Raw genomic sequence first — 16,464 nt, forward strand, 5'->3', positions numbered from 1 at the left:
GCTCGCACCCGAAACCCTAGCCCGCGGGCGGCCATGGTGACCGAGCTCAGGATCCGCAGCATCTTCCTCTCCTCCAAGAGCAAGAGCGGCAACTTCTGCAAGGGTATGCCATGAATCCCTTCTCTTCTTCTGGCCTTCTTCATCTTCACATCGGATTCGTGTGTGTGGTCTATATATGCAGTCAGTTTGCTCCCTCCGATCTGCTCTGCATGCATGAAGGGGCCCGGCCAAAGAGAAGCTGCTGCTGTTGCAGGTTCTTCCTCATCCCCGCTGTAGGTGGTAAGCCATATCCCTCTCCCTCCTTCTCTCTCACCCCCATCTTGTCTTTGTAGGCAAGCAGTCTGCATGTTAGCAGGCACATGAATCAATCAAAATACCTTTTTGATTGATATATATGTGTACTTACTGAGAGGAGAACCATGTTAAAGAATCACAGTGTGTGATGTTATATTTCGTTCCCTGCTAAACTCCGAGGTTGCATTCATTTCCTTGAACAAATGTTTGAACCTTTTGCTGTAAAGTTGTAGATTGAATTTAGTTGTCACAACTTTTTTGGTTGTTGCTTGCCTGAATGAAATCAGTAGACATTATTCAGATAACTGAATTAGACACCGTTGTGTGTAGTCTTTGTTGGAAATACATACTGTACCGACAGACTTCACTGAGAAATCTATGGTTTTGACCAATACAAGGATTGAGTACTCTTATCTCATTCATCATTACAAGTTGTATCTTTCAGAATTAGGTGTTCGTACAGTTACCATTTACTGTATATTATTTTCTACAGTAACTGTCAGGATTAGGTGTTTGTTGGTAATATAAAATGATAGATGTATAGAGTTCATTGAGAAATCCAAGGTTATGATCAAGATGATAGGTTAAAAATTAAGGATCAAGTACTCTTGTCTCATTGATCATTACAAGTTGTAATATTCAGGATTATCTCATGCAGTGTTTATCAATATCCAGGATTAGGAAAAAAATGTACTCCTATCTTGCAACTTTGTTTCAGCTTCAGGCAAAGTGCACAGTTAAGAACCTCATGCTGTTGTGAGAGAAACTTAGAACAGTCTTTACTATCTTTTTTTTCTTGACAATCGTATCTTGCCTGAATCAATTCAGTACTCATGTTCAGATAACTGAAACTAGACACTGTCTTGTAGTGGATGTATAGAGTTCACCAAGAAATCCAAGGTTGTGAGCAAGACGGCAGCTTTAGAATTGATGATCAAGTACTCTTATCTCATTTATTACTACAAGTTTCACGATTCAGGAATAGAGCGTTCATCCGTGGCGCGGCCGCCTCCTTCCCCTCCCTCCACCACATGCTGCCTGCCGGATCTCGCCGTTGAGCGCATCGGCCCGCCGTCTCCAACCACCCCCGTCTATGATCCGAGCCGACTACAGGGGGGCCACCACTGCCACCGAGGACAAGGTCGCCTGTGGAAACCACCGCTACCTCCGGTCCTTCGATCTCTCCCCTTTTCGCCACTCCTCACGGCCCGCTCCGCACGGCTCGGCCTTCTCGGCGGGGATTTGCTTTTTGGCGAAGAGAGGCGGCTGCAGGCGCCATGGTGCCGATCCAGTCATCATTGGTATTCAAGTTGCCACCTAACGAATCTGTTTTTATTTCTTATTAGGTACCTGAAAGACTGAACCTGATCTGATGAAGTTGCTTGTCAGACTACCTTCCTTTTATGAACTCGAAGGTCAAGAGACCAAGGTATCGTGAGGAGTGCATATGGCCTGATGTTCCTTGTGTGTATCGCGAGGATTTGGGAGCATCGGCGACGGACAATTAACTAGCTAGGTCATGGTATTACGATGAGCCAGGTCATGGTACACAGGTTAACTACACAAGCTTCTGGTGTTTTATTGTTGGTCGTTCCCGTCCACTGCTGCCAACAGTCAATTTTCTGCAGGGTTTTTATTTCTTTTTCTTCCATCGAAAGCTCCTTTTTGCCACTGATTAATTAGTTGATGCATGTGGAGATTTTCAATACTAGGAGAACCAAGTTTAAATATGTGCAATTCCATCTATCTAGCATCAATGTCGGGTGAGGTTAGACTACAAGAAAGACTAGATATTAAGCTTGTCCATTTTGTCTACACCTTTTGAATCTGAAGTGACTACTGTTGTAAATAATGCTACTTGAGTACCTGGTTGATTGGTTTTGTTATTGTGGCATTGAGTAGCCTACTACATTAGTGGTGTCAGCTATATTTTGTAAGTTTGTTATCGATTCCATTTGGGTATATGTGTGTGTGATTGAAAAATAATGGTTTAGATATGAATTGCTACAGTTTTATATAATACTCTTTGATCTATGCTGCTAGGTCTGCCACTGCGTGCATGACAACATGAGGTGCCGCAATCGGCGTGGTATGCTGGTGGATGATGGCGACAGTTAGATGGTTGGCAAGGATTATGAGAGGTCGGCGAGCAGCACTCCTTCCTCTCTTCCCTGTGGAGAAGATGACCTGCAGCTCATTGACTGTTGAGTTCCCTCGAGTCTCTCTTTCTTCCGGCAAGGTAAAGTTCAATTTTCTGGTGACCATGTTTATTAAATTCTATGGTAGAATCCATATTGATTCTAAGATGACATTATAGTGCATTTTTGTCCAGACATATGATTTTTCATCATCTGGTGTATGTCGATATAGCACAGCCCACACATACCCTCCTACCCTGAGTAAATCTGAATCCCCATTTTTCAGTTCTGAACTCCAAAATGTCGTACTCAAATGGCTTGACCCCAGATCCATGTTCTGGACTCTTGATATTTTGTGAGGCCTTTTCATTTAGCTGCTCAATTTACATATGCAGAAAACCACTCTCTGGATGCGTGCATTTCTGGCTGTACCTGAAGCTCTCTCCAACAATCTCCTTCTACATCCATACTTATTTCATTAACCAAAACCTTGCGTTTATCACAATACCTATTTTAAGCTCACTCAGGATGACAAATATAGTCACAAAGTTTTTTGGTTCTTCGGTGTTGATAAAAAGAACACCTTTTTTCTATTTCCTCTGATCCTTGTTTAGTAACTACAACTCTCATGTTGTATTTGCTTTTACTTTTTCACCTCACCGTGAGTATCTTTTTGACTCATTCTTTGCTCACTATTGTTCAGATTCTACATCAAGGCTTGTGGCTTACCTTATGGATCTTAATTAAGTCACCCCTTGTAATTTCCTAAGGTGCTACCTCATCATTCTTAGGTGGCTCCTTTTTTTCCATTTTGTGGCAGTTGATAGTTGTGTGGTACATGGATGGGTGAGCTACTTATTTAGCCTATCAAAGAATTATCTCACTAGATGTACGTAGGGAAAGAGAGCTCTTATATTGACACTCCTAGCACTTGATATAGCGTAAGCTTTTTTTCAAGTTGTTTATAATCTTGTGCTAGAAAATAACAATCATAGATTGCTAGGCATTTGCCATATTGCCATGCTAACTGAAAATTGATGTAATCTCTGGTCTAAAATGTCGTAGCTTGTTCTTTTGTACTTTCATACACTCGTACTGACTACACATAATGTCAAATGATGCGAGTGTCGGTATATATCATCTATGGAGGTGCTTGTGCTATTGGAATTTCACCAGTTGCTCCAGAGGTATGCTTTGTGAAAAATACTTCATTAGTATATCATCATTAAATGATGCACTGTTGTTTTATAGTGGAGTGTGATATAGATCAGATTTCTTTTTGTATTCATTTCTGCTATTGTTTCCTCTGTTCCTTTGATGGTTTCGATGACTCTTACTATATATAATACCATAAAATATAGTTTTTCAATCACACACGCAATTTACAGTGGCGAGCTACCAGAATTTTTGTGTGTCAAAAAACAGAGTTTTGAGTGGTTCTGTACTCTTTCGAATGTAATTTTTTTTGAAAATTTCAAGAATTTCTTCCAGTTTTATAAACTGAACTCCTACATTAAGGTGTCCAGAATTGTTTTACAATGTGGAGTTTTGTGAATCCAAAAAAATGATTAGCATAGATAACCACTACATACAGTACATGAAGGTTGGTTATGCATGGAGAATGAGGTTAGTATTGTTAGAAGTTAGAACTGGGAGTTTTCCAGCACATGACGGTTGCGGCCGTCTTCCAGCATATTGTTGCTTTTCAGCAGAAGAAGATGTTCGTCTCTTTGTCTTATGGACTTCAATAAGGTCGATGGTAGCTTGCTGAATAGGTTAAGGGAGACCCCACAGATTTCTAATGACCACACAGGGTATTCTTGCTGGCGCTGCTGCTGGCAGAGGCGCGTGGTTGACAGGAGGAGCCAGGGAGTCATGACGGTGGACATGTGGATGTTATCATGGCATTGACACATTTCGCTCTACCAACACTGCATACCAACATGACTGAATGTTATCGTGCCTTAGATGCCCTATCAAATTCTTTCTTGAATTTTTCCAATCACCTGCCCGACCCCCGCGTCGCCCGAAGCGGGCGACACGGGGGAACCCTAGCCGCCGCCCCCCGAAGCCTCCCCTCGGCCCACTCCCGCGCCGCCGCCGCTGGAGGGCTGGCCGGCGAAGCCGCGCCGGACCCTGGGATGGCGGCGGCGGGGCCTTTCTTTGCCGACCCGCTCCCGCTTCGGGCTTCCCCACCCCCATCTAACCGCTCCATCATCCCCGCCGCCGTCGGGCTGGCCGGTGCGGCCGCGCCAGGCCCTCGATCTACTCCGACGCGCCCCATCCCGCGCTGCGCCCCCTCCCCCCCGAGCTACAGATCCACATCCCCTGGTTGCACAGGTTGCTCGGCGGCGGCTGCCTCCCGCAGCGCGCCTGCCGGGAGCGGGGCTGGCGCGAGTCCCCTTCCTCCCCTTGCCTCCCCTGCAGGTGTGGCTTTGGCTCGGCAGCCATGGACATGCCACGTCCCACTCTCCCCCATGGTTGGCCGATGCAGCTCCAGATCCGGTGCTCTGCGTGTGCTGCGTCCCTTCCAGCTCCTCCGGTTCGCCAGCCGTTTGGTGGCTCCGCACCATCCCCTGCAGGTGTTCTCGGTTGGTCGGCATCCACCCCGGCGCGGCTCTGGCTCCGGCTTGCTCCTGGAGCTGCGCCTCTTTTCCGGCTCCTTGGCTTGTTGGCATCTCTGCGGCTCTGGTCCGGACGGCCCGGATCTGCGCTCCTCTCCAGATCCTGGCTTGTCCGGGTCCTCGGCCACCTCCGCTTCCCCTACACCTCCTCCCATTTTCTCCCAGCCGCCTAACCTCGCCCACCTCCTTCCGCGTGATCCGTAGCTTGCGCGTCCGGCGGCGTCCGGTGCTTCATTTGGCAGCGGCCGTGGCTCCCTTTCCCGTGGTGGCGGCTCCGACCGACGACTTGGCTTCCTCTTCTCTGAATCTTGCTCCGATGGCTTGGGATTGCTCAGACTCTGGCCAGGAGAAATCCTTGCTCGATCCTTCGACGCTAGCAGCAGCGACACCCACGGGTGTCGTCCCCTTCTTGGAGGCGCTGCTATGGCCGGCGTATGTGCCCCTCTTCGAGCATCGGGGGAAACCCTAGATCCGGCTATCCAGATCGGGCGGCGACGGCGTCTCGGCGTCGTTCTCCTTTGTGAAGGCGCTGTCTTGTTTGCTCGCGGCGTCCTCGACGGTGGTTTTTGAGATGTTGGTCGTCATGTTGTTTTGGTTTGGGTTGCTTCCTGGGAAGCGAGTTTTTGCTGTGTTGTTTTTCTCTCTGGGCCGAGCATCCCATGTCTCTCTGCTTCGGGCACCATGTTCACGCATGTCGCGTTCGTGTCATGTGTTGTACCATCACCTGTACTCACTCTTATCTTCTTCTATCAATGAAATGATACGCAACCTTTGCGTATTCGCGAAGAAAAAAAATCTTGCTTGACTTTTTGGTTTTGTATGCTCGGATTGATGTTTCAGTTCCTACATGGTATTTCTCATGTGGAGTTGAAACCACACTTGGTTGGTCCAATAGCAAATAATCACATGTTTCACTCTGAAATCATATTGCATATAGAGTGATGTTACGTTCTTGTGCAAATTACTGCACACATATACATGGAGTTACCTGAAAAAGTCTCACACTTGGGCTCCTGCAAGTAACACTGTCTCTCGCTTGTAGAGTTTGCAAGTGGTTATAATTGTCATACTACTAGGTAACAACCTTACTCGAATCAGCCTTGACCTTGTATAATATACATAGTAATATGGTGCATGGTATTTTTTAGTGAATTTGATCAAAACTGTTATTTTAAGTACATTTGTACTTTAGTTGTTTATTCAAATAAATTTCCCAGTAAGTTGATTTTCTAGCATGGTCATAACGTTGACATTATGAATTGATTTGTGAAGCACAAAAACACAATAACAGTTGGGAGGGTTGCTTTGTATCCCTAGACCCACACCCACACCCGACCACCATCTCCCATTTTCCTCAGTATCACGACCTGATGCGACGTTGGCAGCGCAATCAGTCGGAGGAGGCCAGCGGTGGCGATGACGGCAATGCGATGGGGAAAGGTTGCTCGTCGTCGCGGCACCAGCAATTCCACGATCGCATAATACCCGCATGTTGATGACCTCCAGGACTCTCCGGCCTCCTCCCTCCAGGTACCTCTCCGGCTCCTAACCGTTTCTCAAGTTCACAGTTTATTACTATACTACTATTGTTTAATTAGATGGTAACATAAAACTTGGAGTGTCTGATAGGAGTTCTTATTCACTGTTTGAGATGCTAACTGGGACGGAGTGAGTAAAAAATGCCTAGAATAAAGAAATGATGAGTTGTATTGTACACATTATTGTAGTTACAGATTATGTTTAAAATCGATCATTACTTGGGATGCTGCCAACAGGCAGGGTCGATGGAACATTAAATTGCCAAATTGCTTTTCCCTCTTCTTCACGTGTTAGGAATATATCTTTAACAATAGAATTGTAGTGCAGTCATTCTTGCAGTTAAAGATTATGTTTAAAATTGATCATCACTTGGGATGCTGCCAACTTGCAGGGTCGATGAGACATTAAATTGCCATATTGCTTTCCCCTCTTATTCACCGTTGTAAGCTTGGTTCTCGAGGAACTTCTCATTGTTGTACATGTAGGTTGTGGGCAAAATAGAAATAAAATCTATTTGTTCATTCTTCTACTGTACCTCCGATCCATCTCCCACGGTTCAGAAAATTTCAGTTATGTGCTTAAATATTAGGAAGCCATCATCTTCTAAAACATATTGTTACCTACTCAAACATATTGTCTTCCTTTGTGTTTCCGATAAATTATTTATAAAAACACACGTAAAACAGAAGTTGCAGAACCTGCATTGGACCATGCTCATTTGCTTTGTCCATTTTTTCGAAGAAATAACACTCTCCAGATTCCTAAGCATTCAGAATTATGACTTAGTGTGCTATTACATTTCCCAGTATCAGACGCTATATTTTTTGTGGGAATCATTGACACAGTTCAAAGACGGATGGATGAAGTGGCGCCAAGCTTCTGGCATTCTCTATGACAAGAGAGTGCCACAAAAGCTAAAAGACAAGTTCTACAGGACGGCGGTTCGACCTGCAATGTTGTATAGCGCTGAGTGTTGGCCGACTAAAAGGCGACATGTTCAATAGTTAGGTGTGGCGGAGATGCATATGTTGAGATGGATGTGTGGCCACACGAGGAAGGATCGAGTCCGGAATGATGATATACGAGATAGAGTTGGGGTAGCACCAATTGAAGAGAAGCTTGTCCAACATCGTCTGAGATGGTTTGGGCATATTCAGCGCAGGCCTCCAGAAGCTCCGGTGCATAGTGGACGGCTAAAGCGTGCGGAGAATATCAAGAGAGGGCGGGGTAGACCGAATTTGACATGGGAGGAGTCCGTTAAGAGAGACCTGAAGGATTGGAGTATCACCAAAGAGCTAGCTATGGACAGGGGTGCGTGGAAGCTTGCTATCCATGTGCCAGAGCCATGAGTTGGTTGCGAGATCTTATGGGTTTCACCTCTAGCCTACCCCAACTTGTTTGGGACTAAAGGCTTTGTTGTTGTTGTTGTATTGACACGGTTCCTTCAGAAAGTTGTATCTCTGAAATGTACAAAGTGCTCTTATGTAATTCTACCATCCATTCTGATGTTGAGGCAAATATACATGTTATGCAGGCGTACTATTGTTCAAGATAGTGTGTGTGACATATGTGGGAACGGGGAGGAAGATGAATATCATGTTGTTATATCATGCACAAAAAGTAAGGCGTTGAGATTTGCCATGAGGAAAGAGTGGAGGCTTCCAGAAGAAAAGGAGTTCTGGTACACTGGAACAGACTGGCTACAAATCCTACTGGACAAGTATGATTCAGAGATAAGAAAGAAAAATCTGCTGTTGTTATGGAGAGCCTGGTTTCTATGAGATAACTGTATCCACAGTGATGGCAAAGAAACCATTTCGAGATCGGTGATGTTCCTTGTGCAGTATGAGGAGGAAATCAGGAATTTGTCACTATCTGTTGTTGGATAGGGAAACAAGAGTTGCTGGTCCCTGTCTGCATCTATGCAGACACACCACGCCTAGGAATCAGCCGAACGCCGAGCCAAATGCCCAGTGGAAAGAGTCGCCTGAAGGTGTTGTAAAACTGAACACTGACGCTACCTTTTTGTCAGGCACGGGCCAAGCCTAGGCTGGCGCGATCGCACGGGATCATACGGGGCATGTTGTCTTCTCGGCAGTAAATCGATGAATAAATGCAGATCAGTTGAAGAGGCAGAGGGGCAAGCTATCCTGATGGGTTTGGTATCGCTGTCGAGACTGTACCAAGGCCCACTGATCATTGAGACTGACATCAAAATGATTGCAAATGAATTGGGACAAGCCAGATCAAGCCGATCGGATTGTTTTCTAGGTTGTCAGTGAGATAAGAAACACAAGCCGGATCTTCAGTTCAGTTCAGGCTAAGGCCATCAAGAGGGAACAAAACTGTCTAGCACATGAGCTTGGCTGCCAGAGTTGGACGGCATGAGGACTCACTAATAATTGCGGACGTGCCCGAGGAGATTAGTTCGTTGTTGCTATCTGAATGTACCAGTGATGTTTTTGGTCCTTTTTTAGGTAGTCATCCTCAAAAAAATATACATGTTATGAAATGCCTTCCAAGTCAACCACATAGCCATTTTTTAAGAACCGGTGGGAATTCGTTTGTCGATAAAATTATTCTTTTACAGGGGATGTTGCGTTATTTCTACATTAAAGCAAATAAACACTTTGATGAACTTAACAACTCTCTATCCTTATTTGTTATTTCTCTTGTTCATAGCGTGTTTTCGCCATTTATACATGTAACGATGATGAACTAAACAACTTATTCTTATTTCTTGAAACATGGAGTGTTTTTCACGTTTGTTACAATCCAATGTTTGTTAATTAATTATATTATTTATATTCATAAGTAGTATAAAGTTGGCTCAAAATAGTTAATATGATTTTGGATGATATATTATGATGTTGACTAGGAGGTTATTGGTGCTCATTAAAATAGCAATATGAAATAAGCCTGCATATATTTGTTGGTTTTCAATTTAAGCCTTTCAACTCAACTAAAATTATTATTTTTACATTATTTACTGACATAAAACTCCTGTTTTGCAGGCTATCTTGAACGATTGCAGGTTTTAATCAAGAAGTCCTCAATAGGTGGACTAGCTCAAAATGGAGAAGCACGCTGGTAGCTTTTTGGTTGATTGTATTAAGCATTTAAGTTCATAGCAATTCATACCATCAATATCTTTGGGGTGCCTTGTACTCCTTCCATAAAATAATACAAGAGCGTAGTGATCTAAACACTCTTATATTATAGTTTACAGAGGGAGTAATATTTTAGAAAATTGTGCCTTTTTCGGCCTGTTGTGGCGTGCTGTTCATAGACATCCTTACTCCATTTCCTCCTCACATATGGCCTGGGTTTTGGGATAGCAAGACATACGAAGACAATTTGGGGGTGCCAATTCTCTCTCTCCCTCTTGCTAATAGAATTATGAACAACCGGCAAGACTAATGTTATAGACCTTCTCTCTTCAATCCTACCATGTATTCTTTGACTTTTGGGCTAACACAGGAAAAATGTGTTGTAAACTTGTGAGTTGTGCCTTACTCCCTCCGTTCTTAAATACAATTCTTTTTAGATATTCCAATGCGGACTAACATACGGAGCAAAACAAGTGAATCTACATTTTCTAAAATATGTCTATATACATAAGTATGTAGTTCGTTTCTAAAATATGTCTATATACATAAGTATGTAGTTTGTATTAGAATCTCTAAAAAGACTTAAATTTAGGAATATATGGAGTATATTTTCTGGGCAAGTTTTAGCCCTCTTATTTGCAATTGATGTTGCATGTCATTCACCCTTATATTTGATGTTAATGTCTGAGTTTATGTCGAATTAGGGTTGGTTACTCACTTCCCTTGTATGTAATAGCTCGTATTACAACACACACACACACACACACACATTTCCTTGGGTTTTATGTGAAAATCCTTTTGAGCCGATACACCAAATATGAAGTTACATGACTCAAACAAACTAGAAAATTATGATAAAAATAAAGATAAATGCCAATAAAATTCTAAACAATAAATGTTATTATCTACCTATCACAAGAGAGGTAGGAGTAGCATGTTCTAGAAGATGTGTTTTTCTATAATAGTTTCTAAATGGTAAATTGTATGGTTTCAAGCACCTAAGAAAAACGTCTACACTGATTCGATCTGTTCGCTCGCTCGCCTCCCTCCTCGCAGGCGACATGCGAATCCCCGACCCCCCCTCTCCTCCATCCCCTCCCCGTCTTTTCCCTTGCCGCTGCCGGCGTGGTCCACCGGGCCATTCCCATGCGGTGCTAGCGGAGGCGGGCCGTTCTTTCCCCGCTCGCGCGTTGGGGCGCGGGGGCCTCCTGATGGCGGTAGTGCTCCTCGGGCGGAGGCGGTCCATTCTTTCCCCGCTCGCGATTTGCGGTCGTGGGTGCCCCTGATGCGGCGGCGCGACTGTTGGCTGCGGGGTGCGTGGTGGTGCTGCTGGCTAGCGGCCTCCACTCCGCCCAGATCTAGGCCCTTTTGGGCCCTATCTGGGTTGGGGCGGGCCGACGGTCCGATGCGCGGCGGTGTGGCTCCCTGGTAGTCGTGGCGAGGCATCGAGGGGTGCGGGTGGTGGCGGCTTTTGTCGGCCGATGTGCTACAGTGTGGCAGTAGGAGTTGCCCAGACCCATTTGGGCCCGGTCGGGCCAGTAGGGGCCTGCTAGGCCCCTGCCGTCACGTCCGGTTGGCTTTGTGGTAGCGACGAAGGTTGTCCCCTCTCGTCGGCTGAGTTGCGGATGCCCCTGAGCCCCTGGGATCCTCTTCCCTCCTCCAGGTCTCATGTCGGTGGCCTCAGGAGACGACGAAGTTGGTTCAGTGACCGTGGTGGCAAAGGCTGGTGGGCGGCAGGTTGGTTGGTGCACTTCAGATCGTCCGAGGTAGTGGTGGTTGTTTGGGTCGGTGAAATCCCTAGGGCTCGTCCGACATCAATGTGGTGACGCCTGTAGGCGCCGCCGGACCTTCCTAAAGGGCGTCGGGTATACACCTTCCCCACTGTCCTCTGCGTACTGAGGGAAACCCTAGGAATTGTCCGGGCAGCAGTGTTGTAGTCGTCGCATTCCTTCTTGAAGGTGTTGCTCGGTACGCAACGCTTCGGGTGCTAGGAGCGCGGTGGTACTTCGCCGGAGGGTGCACCAGTTACCGGTCATCTTTGTTTCGTTGATCTACCGATGTCGGGATTTGTTTCTCTTTTTTTTCTCTCATTTTTATTTTGGGCTTGTTTGTGCAGCAGGCCCCAGTGTGCAGTGAGCTGGTTGTATCGGATGGCTGCTTTATAATATAAAGCGGGGGAAACTCTTTATCGTAAAGCACCTAAGTCCATATTATGTAATAGTTTGTCAGCCAATCGCATATTGTGATGAAGTTTCTGGTTGTAACATCTTGGAACATTTGTATAAAAGGAAAAAAAATCCTTCATGTGTTGTTTTTAATTAATGGATAATAACCATGCACATGCTTTCATGAGAAAAATGATTTTAAGAATTAAAAAATCCTTCATGTGTTATTATCATTTGTAATGCAGTGCAGAATAAAGAGTTTAATGTTTGTGTACCACCTTTATTTTGTGCATCAGGTGTATAGGGTCGAATTACATTTTTTTTATCAAAGTACATTGCAAGCGTATTATTTCAAAAAAAATATTCTTGCCTATCTTTCTATCTATGTAAAATTTGACATGCAACCAATACAAATTTTCAAAAGCCCGTGGCAACGCACGGGCAGTCTACTAGTGATAGTAGTAACAGAATAGCGAAAATTCAATATGGCTCGTACTACTAGATAGTACTATTATCTCAGCCGTTGGTCCTCCTCGAGATGCATGCGCGTTCAAGTATTTAGCGACGTATTGCGGTTGCTCATTCAATAATCTACAGTGCAGCGCTGGTTGTCTGTTGTGATTTATTAGGCCTAGCTACTTTAGTGCACTACGGTCTGTGTCGGCCTTATATTTCCTGGTCCGTCACACTGTAGCACCTGGGCCGCCGAACCGGGGTGGGATGGAGTGGGCGTGGAGTTGGGACGTGGGAGCGTATTCGTTATGGCTACCTTCATAGCCCGGCACTGATCTGTAAGGCAAAAGCTAATTCTGGCACTGGCACTCCAAGATGCCTACGGCAGAAACACATGATTATGTCACACCGTAACTTTTCAATAAGCCTGTAAGTATGGTTCTTGGACTCTCGTTGCCACTCCCCTGTCATCCTAACGAATTCTGTGGACACCCATCTGAATCTTACTACTTGTTCATCTCTAAGCAACACACCTCCCAGCAATATGCTTTGGAAATGGTTGTTAACCTGATAAACAGACCAAATGACCAAGGGCGGAGCTTGAAAGAAAAAAGGTGGGCAAGCCAAGCAAAAGAAAAGAAAAAACACAATTTTTTAGCCATTACTCAGTACTCCGCACCTTTTGTTATCTTTGAACTTCCTTCTATGTTTAATAAACAAGTTGCATGCAAGCTGATCTTCGTTCACTTGAAAGGACTTTTGATTCCTTGATAAAAAAATATTTCATCATCTTCAGTTTCCACGTATGAATGAATCACTAACAAAATGCATTAATTTACGCTCGGTTCAACCAATGGGTTAAAAAAACACTTCTCCTTGGAAGATAATTAGAAATTACACAATGGAGTCAGGAGGTGGACATGGAGCTGGAGAGACGGGGGAGGCACCACGGCGAGGTTCCAAACTAAGGCTTCAAGAAGTTCACTATCAAACTGAAACAGAGTTGAGCATTATGGTAAGTATAGATCAACCAAAAAAATCATGTCAATTGTCCAAACTGCAAAATCCTGATTTGAAGTTCTGAATATACAAAAGTGTAGTAATTCCTATCTTCTTTGCACAAAATATCTCATAAATGTATACATCATCTTCTATATACAAAAAAAGAATAATCTTTTCTGAAGAAAAAAAATCAGTAAATTATACATCATCTTCTAGTACAAAAATCATCTTCTCTGAACAATCACACTGAGCAAATTTAGGATTAGTTGTGTTCTGGAAGTATGCATATATAAGCACAAATAGATTCAGAAGTTAAGAACGTATGCAAAACGAAAAAGACCGAGGGGCATATAGATGAAGAACAGTCTCCTGGGTTTTTTTATGTGTGGGAATAAGAAATTCTGGACCATGGTCCAGTTACAGCATCATACCAGGACCGTCGGTACTGGTCCGTCAGGTCCGTTGCCTGCATGCAGGCCCAACTGCTGTCAGATATAGGAACCTCTGTACGCGTGTACAGCTCGACCTGTGTCCTCAGTGTACAATGCTCGTGGGAATACATCTTTTTCCACAGCTCGCACTCCACCTCATTCAATGCCCTACACCTACTAATTAGGCTCATTCAACAGTCCAGATAATGCTACTATATGCAAGTATGAGCCATATTGCTGCTTCCAACAGAATAGTTAAGGTTTTCGAGGGTGTAAACGTTCTTAAAAATCCTGAATAAAATACTAAACCAACACACCTATAATATACACATGATCCAACGACGGGATTGAAAAAATATGACTCCCTGTGTCCGGGACAAAAAGAACAAATATTTACGTATGTATTGATCCTGCAATGAGTTGAAATGCTTGTTCTTTCACCGAGGACACATAGATGCATATTTTCACAATCACGCCATTGTATCATCTTATTATATTAGAGTGAGGCTCCCCTATTTATTTCATATTTTTTAATAACTTTTAAACCATTAAATGTTCATCAAGCCTTAACTAGTTATGTGACAAGCTATGTTAGACACAGTTTTACCTATATATATTGATGGAAGGAGTAGTATTAATGGCAACACATACATGCGTGAGGAGTACTACAATAAGCAAGAACGTTTTACATGCATTGGTTAATTATATCTTGATCATTGCACTTAAGAATTTAATGCGCTTTGAAATCTAAACATGTGAATGTGACCAATAAATTTGAATAGTACTAGTGTCATACGTGGCTCCATTTATTAGCTTGTAGACTCATCTTTTCTCGAGAAGCGCAATGTTAGAGTAACATATTTATGTTAGTCTAAACACCTCTCTCCTCATTAACTAAGTGACACATAAGAAAATTTGACTTGAAAAACACTATGTTACTAGCTAAGTGACTCCCACTATGACCAGCCTTAGTAGAAAGCAAACTACCTTTTTAGCGGGGATTTGCATCATTCTATGAAGGTGCAAAACCAAGTGTTACTAGTACACCAAACAAGTTCAAAACGAGAAACTGGACCCACTCACGGCACGACACGCCTGTCTCGTTTGGTCCGTCGGTCAAGGTGCTTCCTCTTGGCATAACAATAGAGTAAATTTTTTAGAATGCTCTTGGCATGTTACTAACATGTGGGAGCGAGTGTGAGTAAACCGATCTCAATAGACGGAAAAATCGCCAGCCCGCCGCACTTTGGGAGAGACGAGGAGCGAGAAGCGATACAGTTTGGTGGATAATAGAACTAGGTGTCACACGGAGGTCGAGGAATATGGTGAATGCGTCAGGAGTAGCCACATTGGGCTATTAAGTGAGTGGTGCACTTCAATGGTACGCACGCAATTGTTTTTCTCCTTGATGGCACGTGAATCATGCACGTACTCAATGACAGAGCACGGGATGGTAGCCATGGACATGGTCGGGCCTTTTTGGAGAGAGTACTAAATAACTTCGATGTGCCTCGTTAACTCGTAGAACGAGCAGAAGCTTGCCTTCTACGCCCTCTCCCTCGCCCATGCGCGGTGGCTCATAGGACAAGGAGAGCCTTGCTTACTACATACGCCTACGCCCTCTCCCTTGTGCACGCGCGCGGTGGCTCATAGGACGAGGAGAGGGTTTTGACTACACTCCCTCTCCCTTTCCCTTGCCCTGGCGGTGGACGTGCAGCAGTTCATTCCGTGTCAGATTGCCAGAAGTATATACTGTAGTACCATTATCATTGTTCGACTTCCAGAAGAGGCGAAGAGCCAAGCGTAAGGTCACCTGCTCACGTACTATAGCCAAAGATGTTCCACCTTTTTAGAGCATGGCCACTAATATAGGCGGCTCTTGCAGCGGCACAACATTTAAAGCAAATACTCTGTCTGTTTCTTTTCTTTGATTCGTAGGATTCTTAAAACACAGGAATAGAAAAAATAAAGGATTGGAGTGGCATGTCCACTTGAATCCCATAGCATTAACACAGAGTGTTTGATGCCACAGGAAAAACAAAGGAATTGAAAAAAAAGTTGGAGTAGATGCTAGATTGCAAATGAACACATGATTTCATATGAAAAATTCCTATAACATTCAATCTATGAATCGAATCACCAATGTAGGAAAAATTCCTAAGGATTCTAACCTTCCAAAAATCCTATGAAATTCCTTTTCATCAAAGGAGCCCTAAGGTTTGAATATAAAATGTTGTCAAGGTCAAAATTTGTAATGTTTGACTAACTTTGTACTAAGAAAAATAATCAGGTGGGCTCTTCAACATTGTTCCTTGGATCACACCTAGCATCACGGGGGGGGGGGGGGTGAACTTGGAGCCATTCATCTGGTACATATGGTATATCAGATCTGGACACAAGATGACGTACACCGTAAAGGTCCATTAAGGATCTACTCACAAAAAAGGTCCATTAAGGATAATGTTGTGCTCAATGCTAGACGTACAAGGTCAAGGTCCATGGTCAAGGGGGCCAGAGCGGATGCGACCTCTCACTGCATCCGCCATTGAAGCGGCGCGCCTACCGAGGGCGTCGCCCACTGCACTCCCGGTTGTATCCGCCTCTGCATTGCATTCAAATGCCTACATTTAAACCCGGGTGGAATCCGAGAAACCCACTTCGACCACACGTCCATTCAGGAGCGGAACACCGACCAAGCTCCCCCTTCC

The 16,464-nt window shown here is 44.3% G+C and overlaps 2 long non-coding RNA genes across 3 annotated transcripts; both read left to right on the top strand.

The window, feature by feature from the left end:
• The first annotated feature begins 2,385 nt into the window (after positions 1 to 2,385).
• Positions 2,386 to 8,476, top strand: LOC125548320. Of its 2 annotated transcripts, XR_007300997.1 has the most exons (4): positions 2,477 to 2,533; positions 3,136 to 3,619; positions 6,329 to 6,586; positions 8,130 to 8,476. It is a non-coding gene; the product is annotated as an uncharacterized LOC125548320 (long non-coding RNA). The 2 variants fall into 2 exon arrangements; XR_007300995.1 differs by lacking the exon at positions 3,136 to 3,619 and having other exon boundaries at positions 2,386 to 2,533; positions 8,130 to 8,475.
• A 530-nt stretch (positions 8,477 to 9,006) lies between these two features.
• LOC125548321 lies at positions 9,007 to 9,821 on the top strand. Its single transcript, XR_007300998.1, has 2 exons — positions 9,007 to 9,072; positions 9,610 to 9,821. It is a non-coding gene; the product is annotated as an uncharacterized LOC125548321 (long non-coding RNA).
• Positions 9,822 to 16,464: the final 6,643 nt, after the last annotated feature.

The sequence above is a fragment of the Triticum urartu genome, chromosome 3, assembly GCF_003073215.2.
Source record: "Triticum urartu cultivar G1812 chromosome 3, Tu2.1, whole genome shotgun sequence".
NCBI classification, from domain to species: Eukaryota; Viridiplantae; Streptophyta; class Magnoliopsida; order Poales; family Poaceae; genus Triticum; species Triticum urartu.